Raw genomic sequence first — 18,535 nt, 5'->3', positions numbered from 1 at the left:
ATGACGTTGCCTGATCCAAAATTGATTTGGATGTGTTTTTGTTGATAATTCAATCATTTTTTTTGTTTTTTTCAAACTGAATTTGTGCGTCGCAATCATTAAGTAATTTTGGTGTATTTCTGAGTTAATTAAGGTTTGTAGCAAAAATTGATTTGGATGTGTTTTTGTTGATAATTCAGTCATTTTTGTGTTTTTTTCAAACTGAGTTTGTGTGTCGCAATCATTAAGTAATTTTTGGTGTATTTTGCGTTAATTGAGGTGTACGTGGTGCTGTAATCCTCTTTATGCTATAACAAGATAATAGAATATTGTTATCGGGCTTCTGATGTTATTTTGTACATATTTGAGTAATTTGTATCTGTTTTTGTCCATTTATCAGGAATTTTATTCATCAATTTGTTGTAACAGACCATAGAATTTTGATCTTTTCTAAAATTAATTTTATTTACATAGTTTTCCATTTATTATTAATAATAATTGTAGCGGTGGCTCGTGGCGGACTCCATTAAAAGCACCGTAAGGATAAATGTACTGTTGGCAACTTGGCATCTATAACTTGTGTTCTATAGAGTTAAGTTTTAAAATGGTCCCTGAAGTTGCACTTGAACCTCAAATTGGTCCCTGAAGTTAATAGTTACTCAATTTAGTCCTCAAAGTTGCACTCCATCACTCACAGTAGTCCCTCAGGCAGTTTTCGTTCATCACTAGCCATCAGAAAGCTGAGGTGGACCAATTCCTGCCACGCTAGCACTCCAAAAATGACGTCGTATTATTTTTTGTGCGTATTTTGGCAAAAATGACATCAAGTGGTGTATTATTCTGTCTATAATGTTAAAGCTCCAATTTCTACCCCCTCTTCTTCTTCTCCTACTCTTCAATGGCTTTGCTATAACACGCTATTGGTAATAGTTTCCTCACGGAGAAACCGAATCGCCTCCGATCTACTGAGCATAATCATCATCGTTGCTACTGTGCTGGGTTGTTGACTGCGTTGTCTCTGTTAAGGTAAGGGTTTGTAAAAGAAAAAAAAAATCGATTTTGATGTTCTCTGTTATTTCTTCAGTTCCATGAGTCTATCCTTTTTAGCCGTTAAATATGGTGTTGTTTGTTATTTTTGTTAGGACATGTGTGTTTATTTATCTAAATTGTGTTGATTTTGCACTCCTCCACTTTGTTGTTATTGTTGCTGCCAAGTTCTCCTCCATTTAAGAATTGAACTGTCAAGTTATCATAATTTGCATATCCTATCTAGTGTCAAAATACATGCATTTATCTACTGTTGAAATTATTATTATCTACCCTCTTATTCTAGTGCAATGCATTTATCTACTGCTAAAATTATTATCATCTTAATTTGCATATTCTATCTAGTGGCTAGTTAATATTTGATTTTTCCTAATAATTTGAAATTATTTATTCCTCATTCAGCCATCGGTTCATCACAGATTTTGATTGGCTTATTATCAAAATTTTTAGTATGTTACTATTAATGTTATATGAAACTAAAAACATTGTTCAAAAACAAATAATATAAATGAATAATTTGGATGTGTTTTTGTTCATCATCATAATCATCATCGTTATAGTCATCGTCGTCTTCTTCTTATATGTATCGTCGTTATCGTTATCGTTATTGTAGAATTTTTGCCATATTGATGACGTTGCCTGATCCAAAATTGATTTGGATGTGTTTTTGTTGATAATTCAGTCATTTTTGTGTTTTTTCAAATTGAGTTTGTGTGTCGCAATCATTAAGCAATTTTGGTGTATTTCTGAGTTAATTAATGTTTGTAGCAAAATTTCGATGTAAAAACTAAGAAAATTATGTGTTATTGTTAAGAAATTTTGGTGTATTTTTATTCTGATAAATTCTGCATAATTCAAAAACTCTTCATCTTCCTCATCCTCCTCATTTTTTGATGTTTCTTCTTCTTTTTCATCATCATGATTTTTTTCTTATTCGTCTTTGTGTATTTGTAGTAAAGTTTTGGTGTAAAAACTAAGATATTTATGTGTTATTGTTAACAAATTTTGATGTATTTATATTGTGATAAGTTCTGCATAATTCAAAACTCTTCATCTTCCTCCTCCTCATCTTTTGCAGCTTCTTCTTCTTTTTCATCATCATCATCTTCTTTTTTTATTCATCTTTTTCTTCTTGTTTTACCTTCTCAAGTTTCTTCTTATTTTATTCTCTTAACAAGAATTAAAAAAAATCAAACAAAGAAGAAGAAGAAACGCATAAGTAATGCTGCAAAATTACTTGGAAGATGATGAATCTACATTTATTCAACTAAAAGAAAGAAAGAAATAAAAGAAAATTATATGCATGTTTCACTGAGTTGCATGTCTTTTTGAACTCACATTGCTTGATGTAATAAAAAAAATAGCGGCGTATTTTGGTTTGTGTTTAGGTGTATTTTTGTTTGTCTTTCGGTGTATTTTGTGTGAATTGAGGTGTACGTGGTGCTGTTATCCTCTTTATGCTATAACTAGATAATAGAATATTGTTATTGGGCTTCTGATGTTATTTTGTACATATTTAAATAATTTGTAACTATTTTTGTCCATTTATTAGGAATTTTGTTCATCAATTTATTGTAAAAAACCATAGAATTTTGTTCTAACGCTTCTAGTATCATTTTATGCATGTTTCATTGAGTTGCATGTCTTTTTAAATTCACATTTTATGATATAATAAAAAAAATAATGGTGTATTTTGGTTTGTATTTTGATGTATTTTATTTGTCTTTCGATGTATTTCGTGTGAATTGAGGTATACTTAATGCTATTGTCTTCTTTATGCTGTAACTAGACAACAGAATATTGTTATTGTGCTTTTGATGTTATTTTGTACATATTTGAGTGACTTGCAACTATTTTTGTCCATTTATCAAGAATTTTGTTCATCAATTTCTTATAACAAACCATAGAATTTTATTCTAGTGCTTCTAGTATCATTTTAATTATTTTGAGTTGCATGATCTTTTTGAACTCATATTGTATGGTGTACTAAAAAAAGTGTATTTTGTTTGTCTTTTTGGTATATTTCGTGTGAATTGAGGTGTATTTGGTGCTGTTGTCCTTTTTATGCTGTAACTATATAACAGAATATTGTTATTGTGTTTCTGGTATTATTTTGTACATATTTGAATGATATGCAACTGTTTTTGTCTTTTTATCAAGATTTTTTTCTTCAATTTCTTGTAACAAACCATAGAATTTTGTTCTAGTACTTCTAGTATTATTTTATGCATGTCTTTTTGAACTCACATTATTTTACTCTCTTAACAAGAATAAAAATAAAAAAAATCAAACAAAGAAGAAGAAACACATAATGCTGCAAAATTACTTGGAAGATGATGAACCTACATTCATTCAACTAAAAGGAAGAAAAAAAGAAGAAAAAATGCATTAAAGAAAATATTTTTGTGCATTTATAGCAAAATTTCGGTGTAAAAACTAAAAAATTTATGTGTTATTGTTAAAAATTTCGGTGTATTTTTATTCTGATAAGTTCTGCATAATTCAAAACTCTTCCTCTTCCTCCTCCTCATCTTCTGTTGTTTCTTCTTTTTCATCTTCTTATTTTATTTTTCTCATAATTCTTTTTTGGAGAAAAAATCAAACAAAGAAGAAAAATACATAATGTTACGTTGCAAAATCAATAGAAAGAGGAGGAGGAAAAAAATCCAGTAACAACGATAACAATAAAAAGAATGATGAATAGGATAAAACATTCGAAGAAGAAGAAGAAGAAGGAATGAGAAAAAAAAGGAGTAAGAACATAAAGAAGAAGGAGAAGAAGGAGGAGGAGGAGGAAGAGAAACGCATAATACAAACGTTGGAGAAGGAACGCAAAGAAAAAGAAAAAAATATGAAAAAAAAGACGTGATTTTACGCACGTATTATGTAAGTGAGTTTTGGTAGGTTAAGGTTAACTTGTTTGGACTTGTTTACTAAAAAAAGTTTGTATATATAACAAGACTATGATAATAGAAATTTCAAGATACTTGGAGACTAGCTATAAAGATTCTAAGTCGAACTAATGATATATAATATATGTCACCTAACTTTTAGTGTTTATAGTTTATTATTTATTGTTCATTTATTTAGCTTGAGTTTAGAAATAATTGTGTCACTTGACAAACCTGAGATAACTCAAAAACCTTTTTAAAACTCATCTAAAGTCTGTTAAGGACATTGGAAGATATCTTTCTAAATCCTGATATCTCAGAGTATAATTTAACTGAACTCAAATAAAACAAGCTTATAACTTGAACATGTTAATATATGTTTTTCCTGCAAATAAGTTTATCGAAAAGAAATCAAGCACACTTCAATCCTCTTTTCGTGCACATTTCACAACTTTAAGCTTAACATAAAATTCTGAATGTAAAAGAAATGAGTTGAGAAAATAAAACATTGATATATAACATTTTTACTATTTATGTAATTTCATATAATATTTTTTATCTAATTATATTCTACTATTTTTGAGAGTTATATATTTTTTAATTTCTCAGTTCAAAACAAATAATCTAACATTTGTTATTATTATATATCAAAAACTAAAATTTTGGGTCAACTTCTTATCTTGTGTTGACATTTTTTGTTTTAATAATTTTTTTAGTGTAATTATTTGCAAAAGTCATTTGAATTTTTACTAACAAATTTTTTTAAGAACACTTGTCAATAAAACGACCGTAGTTATTTATGAAAATTTTGGGCACAATGATCTACAAAAAACTACATATCAATGAATTTATGATTGATAATTTATTTCTACGACTTTAATCTCCGCTCAAATTGTTAGTTTCTCGTCACTTAAAGATTTTATTAAAATAAAAAAATGGCCGTAGTTATTTATGCACATTTGGGGCATAGGAATCTAAAGAAAACTATATATCAATAAATTTATGATTGATAATTTATTTCTACAACTTTGATCTTTTCTCAAATTGCTTTTATTTACATAGTTTTTCATTTATTAATAATAATAATTGTAGCGGTGGCCCGTGGCGGACTCCATCAAAAGCACCGTAAGGATAAATGCACTGTTGGCAACTTGGCATCTACAACTTGTGTTCTATAGAGTTAAGTCTCAAAGTGGTCCATGAAGTTGCACTTGAACCTCAAATTGATCCCTGGAGTTAATAGTTACTCAATTTTGTCCTCAAAGTTGTACTCCAGCACTCACAGTAATCCCTCAGGCAGTTTTTGTTCATCACTAGCCATTGGAAAGCAGAAGTGGACCAATTCCTACCACGCTGGCACTCCAAAAATGACGTCGTATTATTTTTGGCGCGTGTTTTGGCCAAAACGACATCAAGTGGTGTGTTATTCTGTCCATAATGTTAAACCCCCAATTTCTACCCCTCTTCATCTTCTCCTACTCTTCAATGGCTCTGCTATAACACGCTGTTGGTAATAGTTTCCTCACGGAGAAACCGAATCGCCTCCGATCTACTGAGCACAATCGTCGCCGTTGCTACTGTGCTGGGTTGTTGACCGCGTTGTCTCTGTTAAGGTAAAGGTTTGTAAAAGAAAAAAAAAATGATTTTGATGTTCTCTGTTATTTCTTTAGTTCCATGAGTCCATCCTTTTTAGCCGTTAAATCTGGTGTTGTTTGTTATTTTTGTTAGGGCATGTGTGTTTATTTATCTGAATTGTGTTGATTTTGCACTCCTCCACTTTGTTGTTATTGTTGCTGCTAAGTTTTCCTCCATTTTAAGAATTGAACTGCCAAGTTATCATAATTTGCATATCTTATCTAGTGTTGAAATACATTTATCTACTGTTGAAATTATTATTATCTACCCTCTTATTCTTGTGCAATGTATTTATCTACTGTTGAAATTATTATTATCTTAATTTGCATATTCTATCTAGTGGCTAGTTAATATTTGATTTTCCCTAATAATTTGAAATTATTTATTCCTCATTCAGCCATCGATTCATCACAGATTCTGATTGGCTTATTATCAAAATTTTTAGTATGTTACTATTAATGTTATATGAAACTAAAAACATTGTTCAAAAACAAATTCTTATATGACAGCAAAAAACTTTCGGTGGTGCTATGTCAGTTCAAAGCAATTTCTGCTACTGTCTTGTATGACAAAATTTCTTATCAGTTTGAACGTTATTATTTTATTGAAAACATAAGCAAATTATATCAAGATGGTGGTGCTATGGCCGTTCAAAAGTAAATTCTTTGCCAAACTCTAACAGAGAAAAACTAGAGATGTACAGTTCTTTTGAGATATTCAGAGTTGTAACAGGTAGGCTGTATAGTTTGAAGGTTCTTATGATTTTTGACAATATCTATCAATTAGAAGAACTAGAGAAATTGATTATAAAGTCACTTTGTACAAGAAATAGAATAATCATAACCACTAGAAATGTGTATATTCTATCCAGATTTGGAGTGGATGCAATTTATAAAGAATATGCTTTCTGAGTTGAATATGCATGCCTAAAAGCAATACCAGACATCTATGGGAAGGCCCCAAGTTATTTTTCATTTGCATATCTTTTTAGAAATAATTGAAAGAGTTAAGACATTATTTTTTGTTAAATCAAATAGCTAAATTTTATATACAACATGCTAAGTTGCTAACATAATCATGATAATAATCTCTTATTACAGTTTCTCCCCTTGTGGAAAAAGATGGAGTTGAGCAACTCAAAATATCTTTAGAAGATGCCAAACATTGAAATGCTTCCAAATCATGAGTGGCTGATCTTGCAGAATGCACAAACTTATTATTAGTCCACTCATAATTTGATATCATTGAGTCTGAAAAAATGCTACAGCATGGTCAGCATTGATCTTATCAATAATTGCTTGATTTTTGCAAACTTAGCGGTTTAGTCCAAATTACTTGCTCCTGATTTAGGGTAATGGGAGGGGGAGGATTTTCAATCATTTTTGTAGTACTGTATAGTTGTGAATAGTTTGAGACATTGAGTTATGAAATCCATTATTTTATCTAGATTCTGAAGCATGTGGAACTAAATACATCTTGTCATGTTTTCAATTAAATCATTCAATGAAAATTGATAGCAAGTACAGAAGTAGGGTTTTGAAATTTAAGTATAGAAGAGAAGGTAAGAGAACGGAAGAGAAGAGAAGAGAAATTTGGGGCCGGATTATGGTTTTTAAATTTGATTCAGGGACTAAATTACCACAAAAAAGTTTACTAATCCACGTCAGCTAGCCAGTACTTAGCCAACGTGTCAGAGACGAATCCACATAAGCTTTTCGATAGCGTCTATTGACGGAAAATGCTTGAAGGATAACTCTGAAGCTCGGAGTGCAACTTCAAGGATGAATATGAGTAATTATTAACTTTAGGGATTACTTTGAGGTTTAAGTGCAACTTCAGGGACCACTTTGAGATTTAACTCTATATTTCTTATCTATATCAAAATCAGCCACTAAAATTAGTCATTAATATATAATATATATTATAACATAAATACACATTAAATAAATTAAATCACATATATATTTATACACAAATATATTAATAATTAATTTTAATATACAAATAATATTTTTAATTTAATATAATTATTTTTAAATATTAATGATAACACTTAATTAGTTAGTGCAGTTGGTTAGTTAGTTAGTGTTTTAGTGATCTATTTTCTATTAATGGATCTTGCTTTCTATATAATAGTGTTGGACAGTGTATTAGATGACACATCACCTTTACTCTTCAGTAAGAAAATAAGTATTATTCATTCTTTTTTTTAAACTTTTTTTCTCTACTTATTCACAATTCTATTTTGTTACTTATCTTAAAGAAACTAGTGCTTAAGTAATTTTTTCATGGTATCAAGAGCCTCATTTTTGTAGATGATCCATGGCTTCTAGTTCTGCTAATTCACATTCCTAAGTTACCTCATCTTCATCTTCATCATCTAATTTAACTTTCACTCCACGAGCTTTTGATCATCCTATAGGTGATAAGTTTAATGAAAACAATTATAAGACAGTAACAATAGCCTTTGGCTGTAGTTTTTGAGCAAGCTCTTAAAGATCATTTACATCCTGATAGAATGCCCTCACAGTATGATTTTAAAGATGATCGTGTTGCTGGGATTCTTTCACTGGATTACAAAAGATGGAGGCAAGAATACTACAATATAATTTCCTGGCTTCTTACTTTCATGGATGAAACCTTCAAGAACAAAATGATAGGTTGTATTTTTGCCTCTGATATCTAGATTAAAATTGAGGATTATTTCTCTAAATCTATTTGATACAAAGTCAAGCAATTGAAATTCCAGCTGAAGCTTACAAAGAAGCAAGGTCTTACTGCCGCAGAATATGTCTCACGAATAAAGAGAATTGTTGATTTTTTAGCCTCTCTGGGGTTTTTCCTAACTAGTGATTAATATATTGATGCTCTCTTGAAAGGTCTCAATGAAGATTACCGAAACCTAATTACTACTGTTTCTACTAAACCAGAATTGTATTCTCTCCAAGAGATTGAAATTTCTATTCTGTCTCATGATAATATGCTCAATTTTTTTTTTAAATTTAAATCTTTTTTTCCTCAAGCACTTCTCACCCAATCTGCATTCCCTTCTTCATCCTCCGCTGGAAGAGGCATTGGGGGTAGAAAGGGCGTGGTGGAAGATTCTTTAGAGGTGGTTGTTCCTTCTTTCCTAATAATAATCACCCCCAATGTCAAGTTTATGGCTGTTTAGGTTATATCGCTTGGTACTGTTTCCAAATATTCAATCAAGAACAGCCACCCCTTCCCAGATCGCATGATTTCCACAATCTAGTGCCTCCTCCTCTGTTGCTTCGTCTTCTTCGACTTCAGCAACTCCATCCCCACCACCATCCTCCTTTCATAATCCCTATGCCTATATGGTCGTGCCATCCTCTGTCTCTGATCCAACGTAATTTTCTGATACTAGTGTCTCCCATCACATCACTCCTCATTAGTCTAACTTGCTCTCGTGTTCTAACTATTCGGGTCCTGAACAGATTCATGTAAGTAATGGAGTAGGTATGCATATTAAGTATATTGGTGATTCTTATTTGCATGCTCTTGATTCTAAAAGATGGTTTAAATTGTAATCCTTAATTTATGCACCTGATATTACTAAGAATCTTGTGAGTGTCTCTAAATTTGTAAAAGATAATGTATTATTTTTTGAGTTTCATGATGATTTTTGCTTTGTAAAGTGCAAGCACACCAAGAAGATTCTTCTACAAGGTTTTAACACTGGAGGTCTCTACCAATTTTACAATGTTATTGTTCCAAGACTTCCATCATCCTCTCCATCCTGCTTTATTTTCTGTTTCTTCTTCCAATTTTCAATTGTGGCATAAGCGACTTGGACTTGTCACAACTACCACTATTAAATATGCTCTTCACTAGTGTAATTCTTTATAATTTTCTAATAAAAATGATGGTTTTATGCATGTGTGGTGCAATGACTGTGCTTGTGCTAAAATGCACAAATTACCTTTTCCAGATTTACTTACTTCTTATGATTCTCTTTTACAACTTGTTTATTCTGATGTTTGGGGGAGCCCCATGATTTCTCATTTAGGATATCGATATTATGTAATTTTTATTGATGCATTCTCAAGATATACATGTCTTTATCTGTTAGTAAATAAATCTCAAATTTTTTATGTTTTTCTTCAATATAAAGCTTACATTGAAAAATTAACTAGCCACACTATTAAATCTTTACAATATGATAATGGTAAGGAGTATGTCTCCAATTCCTTTTCTTCCTTTTTACAGCAGTCTGGGATTGCTCATAGGTTCTCTTATCCTTACATTCATGAGCAAAATGGAAGGACAAAGACAAAACATCGCCATCTCACTGAAATGGCTTTGGCCATGCTTTCCACTACTCGTATGCCTAACATTTTGGGATGAAGAAGTCTTGACTGTTGCTTTCCTCATAAACAGACTGTCAACCTCTGTCTTAGATGACAGTAAGTCATCTTTTGAAGTCTTTTTTGGTCATAAACCTGATTATACTTTCTTAAAAGTCTTTGGCAGTTTCTGTTATTCTAATCTGAGACCGTATAATAAAAACAAATTTAGCTATAGGTCTCATCAATGTGTGTTTTTAAGCTATGCTCAAAACTATAAAGGATATAAGTGCTTATCCCCAATTGGTAAAGTGTATATTTTAAGAAAGGTGCTATTTGATGAGAATATATTTTCATATCCTTTGTTATTCTCTGGAGGTTCTAAGTCTATATTGCATCCTGTTACTGCTTCAACTGATGACTTTGTTCTTAGACCAGTAGCTTTAAGGCCTCCTGATCCTGTAGTGCAACCTGACTCCACTCATTCATTGCAAACTGAAGATGTTATCATCAATGTCTCTCCTTCTATTTTCAATCAGACTCATATCAATACTGATGTGTCCACTACCCCAATTGTTTCCTTACAACCTATTCTGCCCCAACTGTACAGCCTGATTCTGCCCCAAAGATACTTATCACATGGTCACCAGGTCCAAGGCAGGTATTCGTTGACTTAAAGAATATCTTTTTTATTTGAATTCTCAAGTCATTGATGCAAAAGTCATTTGAATTTTTACTAACAAATTCTCTAAGAACACTTGTCAATAAAACAGTCGTAGTTATTTATGAAAATTTTGGGCATAGTGATCTAAAGAAAATTACATTTCTATAAATTTATGATTGATAATTTATTTCTACAACTTTAATCTCCGCTCAAATTGCTAGTTTCTCATCATTTTAAGATGTTATTAAAATAAAAAACAGCCGTAGTTATTTATGCAAATTTAGAGCATAGTGATCTAAAGAAAACTACATATCAATAAATTTATGATTGGTAATTTATTTCCACAACTTTGATCTTTGTTTAAATATCTTTTATTTACATAGTTTCCCATTTATTAATAACAAAAATTGTAGTGGTGGCCCGTGGCGGACTACATTAAAAGCACCGCAAGGATAAATGCACTATTGGCATCTACAACATGTGTTTTATATATACTAGTGTATGTATTCGCATGGTATACAAAAAATATTTAATATTTTATTTATATTTAAGATATTTCTAATAAAAAATATTTTTTAATATATTTTTAAATTAAATCCAACTTTTTTATTTATGTGAATATTAAATAATAGTACATAATAAAAAATTTTCACAAATAAGGCTTTTCGCAACGGTCAAAAACTGTTGCCAAAGTGTGAAAAACCGTTCCTAAAATTTTAGGCAACGCTTTGGCAACGGTTTTTTACCTAAGGCAACGGTAACAAAAAACCGTTGCCAAAGTTGCTGGCATAGACAACGGTTTTGAAAGAAAATTTTAAACAACGGTTTCTAATCGTTACTCGATAAGCAACGGTTTTAAACCGTTCTCTTTCATGATCAAACGGTTTAAAACCATAATTGGATAGGCAACGGTTTTAAACTGTTGTAGTTTTATTATTCACAAAGCCAACGGTTTTAAAACGTTACCGTTGGTGTCATTTTTTGGCAACGGTTTTAATACCATTGCCATTTTGTAGTCGTCTAAGACAACGGTTTTAAAGCGTTACCGTTGATGTCGTTTTTTGGCAATGGTTTTAATACCATTGTTATTTTGTAATCGTCTTTGACAATGGTTTTAACACCATTGCCTTATGTAACTTTTGACAACGGTTTTTTGTAATATATAATTCTTTATTTATAATAGTTTTCTCATGAATGAAATTAGTTCCAACTTTTTTTTTTAATTTAGTATCAATAAATAATCTAAACTATTTGAATCAAATTACTAAGATCCACAATCACATTATATCATTATTGCAAGATAACATACACACTAGTCTAGGTCATAACTACTTGTACTTATATCATCACCATTTTTCAAAATACAATAAATGTTTTTTTGCTTATACTTTTTAGTTTTCGCAATCTAAGCAGTTTTCACAATCTAAGTAGTACTAATTAAGTTATGCAGTGTTATCTGTATGCTAATTCTCTAAATAATTAATAACTAACTCTAGCACAGATGTTGAAATTGACATGGTTAATATTCTTGTATCTTAACATATTACAAAATCATTCAAGTCAAAATTGAAGTTAATAAGGGATGAAACTTTCATGGAAAGAACCATCATGTCAATTTTATACCATGTCCTTCCAAGGAACATAAAAGTCAGATACTGCAACAGCCAGATAGAACATTGCACGTGGGCCAATATCCTTCATTGGCTTTGAAATTATTTGCAACATCTACAAAATAAAAAACATATTTATCAATGATCAATTTGTGCCAAGATATATAATTATTAAGCACTTATAGTTAAGCTACAAAATAACAAGTGACTCTAGCACTCTGATGAACCCATGGAAATGAAAAAAAAAAACAAATAAACAAATTATTGCTAGCAAACACCAAGACAGGAAGAAACTATATACACCACGTAACAGATTGTGCTGCATTTTTACATGAAATTAATACAAAGAAATTACAATGGAGTGAAGCTAACCTGAAGATACTCAAATATAGTGCTGAAAAGAAGCTTTAACAGGAGACTACTATCCACACTGCCTGCAATAGTATGATATCGTAGTATGGCTATACTTATTAACAAAGACAAAATGGAATTAGATGGAAAAAAAAGACAATGAAATGAAAAAAATTGCATCTTAGCTACAAATCATACAGCATGATGATCCACAATAGTGGTCTTCATTGCTTTAGAATAAGACTCATGGACTGAAGTATATAACAGCATTCAGCAAAATGCAGAAAACCAATATGTTTGAATAAAACAGTAAAATAAGAAGAAATGAAGTGGGCATGCAAAATAACACCATTACAAAATATCCAATTAAGTATCATTTCGAATGGTCTTCATCTAAAGACAAGATTAAAAAGCAAAGAAAATTGCATTAAATGATGGAATTTTGTCAGCCTTTGGTAAATCAAGATAAAAATTAAGAATCTTCTAGAGGAAGAAGAGGGAAAAAATCCTACAAGGCACTTAACATCATTATTTCATACAACTAACGACCTACATGATCAAGTCTTTTATTTCAGTTTATCACAATTTTTAGTGCAAATTCTAATGTGAAGATCACTTATATAACTTTTACAAGCAACAAGTTTTAGAAACCAACAAGCTTAGTATCTTTTAACTTATATAACTTTTACTACAAAACTTCAATTAGGCTAAAATTTGGTTTGGAGACTCCTAACTTATCAAAAAACAAGTGTGTCTTGGTTGCAACCCAATTTCTATTCAATGCTAAGAGTTACAAGCATTGGAAGCTGATGTATAACTTGCTGAAAACTAATTCTTTCCAGCCTTAATCATTAACTTCCAAAAATTCACAACTCTCAATCCTTAACTCCTAAAATTCTGAAGTTTTAGAGAAATTAACCAAGTCAATCAAATTTTAAAATAAAATTAGTTTCGCTCCAGAACTCAGCTCATAGGAATCGCAGCAAGACAAACAAGTTGCTGCCCTGTTTGAACTCTTCTGCTGCAGGACAAATTTAATGACTTAACTTTAAAAATTTGCCATAAATTTTCTATTTAATGAAAAGTCCTCAAATTTTCTAGTCCAGCTCCACATATTCCCAAGTTTAATCCAGACTTGGTCCCATACAATTCCGATAATCACAGAATTAGTTATAGCTTTTCAAAGTTTCTGACTTAGTTTAAAAGTAATGCAGAAAATCAGATTTTGCAATTTAACTTTGAAAAATCATAACCAATTCTCTAGTTAATTCAAACTTCTCAAAATTGAATCCCAACAACAACTTTTTATCATAGTTGCCTTTACTCTCATATCATTTTGATTATTGTTGAATAACTAATTTACTTCCAAAGTTGTCTTTTAATTTCAAAAATCATATTTTCAGCAATTGGTTTAACACTTCAAGATTCAATCTTCCAATTATTTCTTAAACCCAGTTTCAATTAATCACCAACTAAGTCCATTACAGTAAACTAGCTCAACAGCAACAATTTCAATTTGATCCATCAAAATATAGAAATCACAATAATCTCTCATCAAACAATTCATAATTCAATTTCACAAAATTAACGAATTCAATCAAAGTCCCAATCAAAATCTCAATCATTCCAATTATAATTTCAGCCACAATTCAACATTCATATAATTAATCAATTACTCACAGCTATTAAACCTATTTGCAGTTATTCAATAAACCTTGTAGGCATTCTTAAATTAAAATCGTTTAAGTTAAACCCCTACCTCGATGAAGCAATCGCATAATTTAACGCAAAAAGCCCCTTTATCCCCAATTTGTGGCAGCAGCAGTGATAATTCCAACCTAACCGGGACAGAGACAGCAGCACCAACTATGATCACACTCGCAGCAACCATTTCGACATTTCCGGCAGAACATACGCAGTGCTAAAACAAAGACATTGGCTACTGTAATTAAAATTAGAATATAACACGGAAACAAAATGCTAAATAGAACAAGAGTGGAAGCGTTACAGGGTTACAAACGGGAGGTTCGGTGTTAGAATGAAGGGGATGGCGCAGCAGCTTGTCTTCACCGGTGACAAGCTTCAGCTATGACGATTCCAAAAATGCAATAGAGCCAGGAACATCAGAAACAAATACAGGATTGTTACAAAGTAAATAGGGTTCAGAGATAGTGGTTCTGGTAACTAGGACACGACTAACTTATCATGAATGACGGCAGCAACCAAGATTTCCGGCAACAGCAACGGCAGAGGAATGGCTCCTCCTCTTCTGTGTCATTCTCTCATGCGCATCCGTTTCTCCCTTTCTGTGACCATATCGACGGTGACCTCATCTCCCTATTCGGCTCGCCTCAGTGGCGGCTCTCTCAATGGCAGCAGCAGCAAACCTGATGGCAACGGGAATAAGGTTCGACAGTGATGAAGGCTTGACGAAGGCAGTGAGGCGTGATGGTGCAGGTCAGTATCTTCTCTTCGCGTCTCACCCTCAGCGAACGACAACAGCAATGCACGAACAACGGCGACGGTGCGTGGCTCGACGGCGGCTCCTCCCTTTCCTTCGTGGGTCACGTTCGCCTCTCCCTTTCTTCTCTGCGATGGTAGCTCACCAGCGGCACCAAGCTCCATGGCGCTATTCCTTCCCCTCTCTTCTTCTCCCTCGTCCTCTGTCTCCCTTTCCTCCTTTCTTCTCTTCTGTCTCCCCCTCAAGCTTCCCGTTTCCTTTCTTTCCCTTTCTTCTGCTCTGTGTGCGTGCGTTTTTCATTAGGTTATGGTTAGGGATTTGTAAAATTAGGGATTTATTTAGGAATTTAGAGCTAGAGTAAAATTTATACGAGTAATATAATAATTTTATAAAATATTTGAGATAGAATAATAATTTAAGATTCAAATATAATACTATAAAGATTACTTTTAAAACGCATAAAATTTTATCTATCAATTTATTAATGAACTCAAATAATTATTTTTAATTTAAATTACAAAATGAATATACTAATCATATTTTATAAAATACAGTTAGGATATTGAAATTTGGGAAATAGGATTTTTATTCAATTTAGGAATTTAGGGCTAAGAATAAGGAATTTTATAAAAGCATAAAGATAAATATAAATAGATATTTTGATAACATTAAAGGATAGAATAATTTTAAAATTAAATGTACTCCATTAAAAATATTTAAGAATATTATTTATTAACATATTATTAAGTTCAATTAATTATTTTTAATTTAAATTATAAAATAAATATATTAATCAAATTTCATATAGTATAGTTTAAATTTAAAATATCAATTATCTAATTAAATCAAATACCCTTTTATTATTTTTCCATCACCAGAATTTTAATTTTAATTTATATGAAATAACTAATTATAATAAAAATTGTACATAAATATTTTAAATTATAAAATAAATATAATTATTTTTATATGTATTTTTTATTTGTATAATTATTTAAATAATATTAGAAAATTATTGTTTGATAAACAATTGTTGTAATGGTTATAAAACCGTTCTTTAAAATAGTCAAAGAGAACGGTTTTATTTTGTTGCTATAATGTAATGAAAAATTGAACTTCAACAACAACACTGTAAAAACCGTTGTCTAAGACCATCTAATAGAACGGTTTTAAAGTGTAGCATTTTGACAACGGTTTTTACGTGTTTCTTTTGTCAATTATTTAAACAACAATAAAAAACCATTGCTTAAAAATAAATCATGGTAACGATTATAAAACCGTTCTTTAAAATAGTCAAAGAGAACGGTTTTAATTTGTTGCTATAAAATAGTAAAAAATTGAATTCAACAGTAACACTACAAAAAACCGTTGTCTAAAACTATCTAAGAGAACAGTTTTAAGGCGTTGCAAAATTTAGCATTGCTAAAGGCCATATTTGTTGTAGTGATATAGTATCATTTTATGCATGTTTCATTGAGTTGCATGTCTTTTTAAATTCACATTGTATGATATAATAAAAAAAAATAATGGTGTATTTTGGTTTGTATTTTGATGTATTTTATTTGTCTTTCGGTGTATTTCATGTGAATTGAAGTATACTTAATGCTATTGTCTTCTTTATGCTGTAACTAGACAACAAAATATTGTTATTGTGCTCTTGATGTTATTTTGTACATATTTGAGTGACTTGCAACTATTTTTGTCCATTTATCAAGAATTTTGTTCATCGATTTCTTATAACAAACCATAGAATTTTATTCTAGTGCTTCTGGTATCATTTTAATTATTTTGAGTTGCATGATCTTTTTGAACTCATATTGTATGGTGTACTAAAAAAAGTGTATTTTGTTTGTCTTTTTGGTATATTTCGTGTGAATTGAGGTGTATTTGGTGCTGTTACGTTGTCCTTTTTATGCTGTAACTATATAACAGAATATTGTTATTGTGTTTCTGGTATTATTTTGTACATATTTGAATGATATGCAACTGTTTTTGTCTTTTTATCAAGATTTTTTTCTTCAATTTCTTGTAACAAACCATAGAATTTTGTTCTAGTACTTCTAGTATTATTTTATGCATGTCTTTTTGAACTCACATTATTTTACTCTCTTAACAAGAATAAAAATAAAAAAAATCAAACAAAGAAGAAGAAACACATAATGCTGCAAAATTACTTGGAAGATGATGAACCTACATTCATTCAACTAAAAGAAAGAAAAAAAGAAGAAAAAATGCATTAAAGAAAATATTTTTGTGCATTTATAGCAAAATTTCGGTGTAAAAACTAAAAAATTTATGTGTTATTGTTAAAAATTTCGGTGTATTTTTATTCTGATAAGTTCTGCATAATTCAAAACTCTTCCTCTTCCTCCTCCTCATCTTCTGTTGTTTCTTCTTTTTCATCTTCTTATTTTATTTTTCTCATAATTCTTTTTTGGAGAAAAAATCAAACAAAGAAGAAAAATACATAATGTTACGTTGCAAAATCAATAGAAAGAGGAGAAGGAAAAAAATCCAGTAACAACAATAACAATAAAAAGAATGATGAATAGGATAAAACATTCGAAGAAGAAGAAGAAGAAGGAATGAGAAAAAAAAGGAGTAAGAACATAAAGAAGAAGGAGAAGAAGGAGGAGGAGGAGGAAGAGAAACGCATAATACAAACGTTGGAGAAGGAACGCAAAGAAAAAGAAAAAAATATGAAAAAAAAGACGTGATTTTACGCACGTATTATGTAAGTGAGTTTTGGTAGGTTAAGGTTAACTTGTTTGGACTTGTTTACTAAAAAAAGTTTGTATATATAACAGGACTATGATAATAGAAATTTCAAGATACTTGGAGACTAGCTATAAAGATTCTAAGTCGAACTAATGATATATAATATATGTCACCTAACTTTTAGTGTTTATAGTTTATTATTTATTGTTCATTTATTTAGCTTGAGTTTAGAAATAATTGTGTCACTTGACAAACCTGAGATAACTCAAAAACCTTTTTAAAACTCATCTAAAGTCTCTTAAAGACATTGGAAGATATCTTTCTAAATCCTGATATCTCAGAGTATAATTTAACTGAACTCAAATAAAACAAGCTTATAACTTGAACATGTTAATATATGTTTTTCCTGCAAATAAGTTTATCGAAAAGAAATCAAGCACACTTCAATCCTCTTTTCGTGCACATTTCACAACTTTAAGCTTAACATAAAATTCTGAATGTAAAAGAAATGAGTTGAGAAAATAAAACATTGATATATAACATTTTTACTATTTATGTAATTTCATATAACATTTTTTGTCTAATTATATTCTACTATTTTTGAGAGTTATATATTTTTTAATTTCTCAGTTCAAAACAAATAATCTAACATTTGTTATTATTATATATCAAAAACTAAAATTTTGGGTCAACTTCTTATCTTGTGTTGACATTTTGTTTTAATAATTTTTTTAGTGTAATTATTTGCAAAAGTCATTTGAATTTTTACTAACAAATTTTTTAAGTAACACTTGTCATTAAAACGACCGTAGTTATTTATGAAAATTTTGGGCACAGTGATCTACAAAAAACTACATATCAATAAATTTATG

General features: G+C 30.4%; 1 long non-coding RNA gene across 1 annotated transcript in view; it reads left to right on the top strand.

Annotated features, from left to right (window-relative positions):
• Nucleotides 1-5,772, top strand: part of LOC107618642 (uncharacterized) — a 32,078-nt gene extending 26,306 nt beyond the window's left edge. The window contains exons 2-3 of the long non-coding RNA XR_015900121.1: nucleotides 484-1,005; nucleotides 5,010-5,772. This is a non-coding gene — a long non-coding RNA (uncharacterized LOC107618642). The remainder of the gene's footprint in view (nucleotides 1-483; nucleotides 1,006-5,009) is intronic.
• The last annotated feature ends 12,763 nt before the right edge of the window (nucleotides 5,773-18,535 follow it).

The sequence above is a fragment of the Arachis ipaensis genome, chromosome B9, assembly GCF_059453495.1.
Source record: "Arachis ipaensis isolate K30076 ecotype BB chromosome B9, ASM5945349v1, whole genome shotgun sequence".
Lineage (NCBI taxonomy): Eukaryota > Viridiplantae > Streptophyta > Magnoliopsida > Fabales > Fabaceae > Arachis > Arachis ipaensis.
Note: the sequence above shows the minus strand (reverse complement) of the source record. Positions and strands in the feature narration are given on the sequence as shown.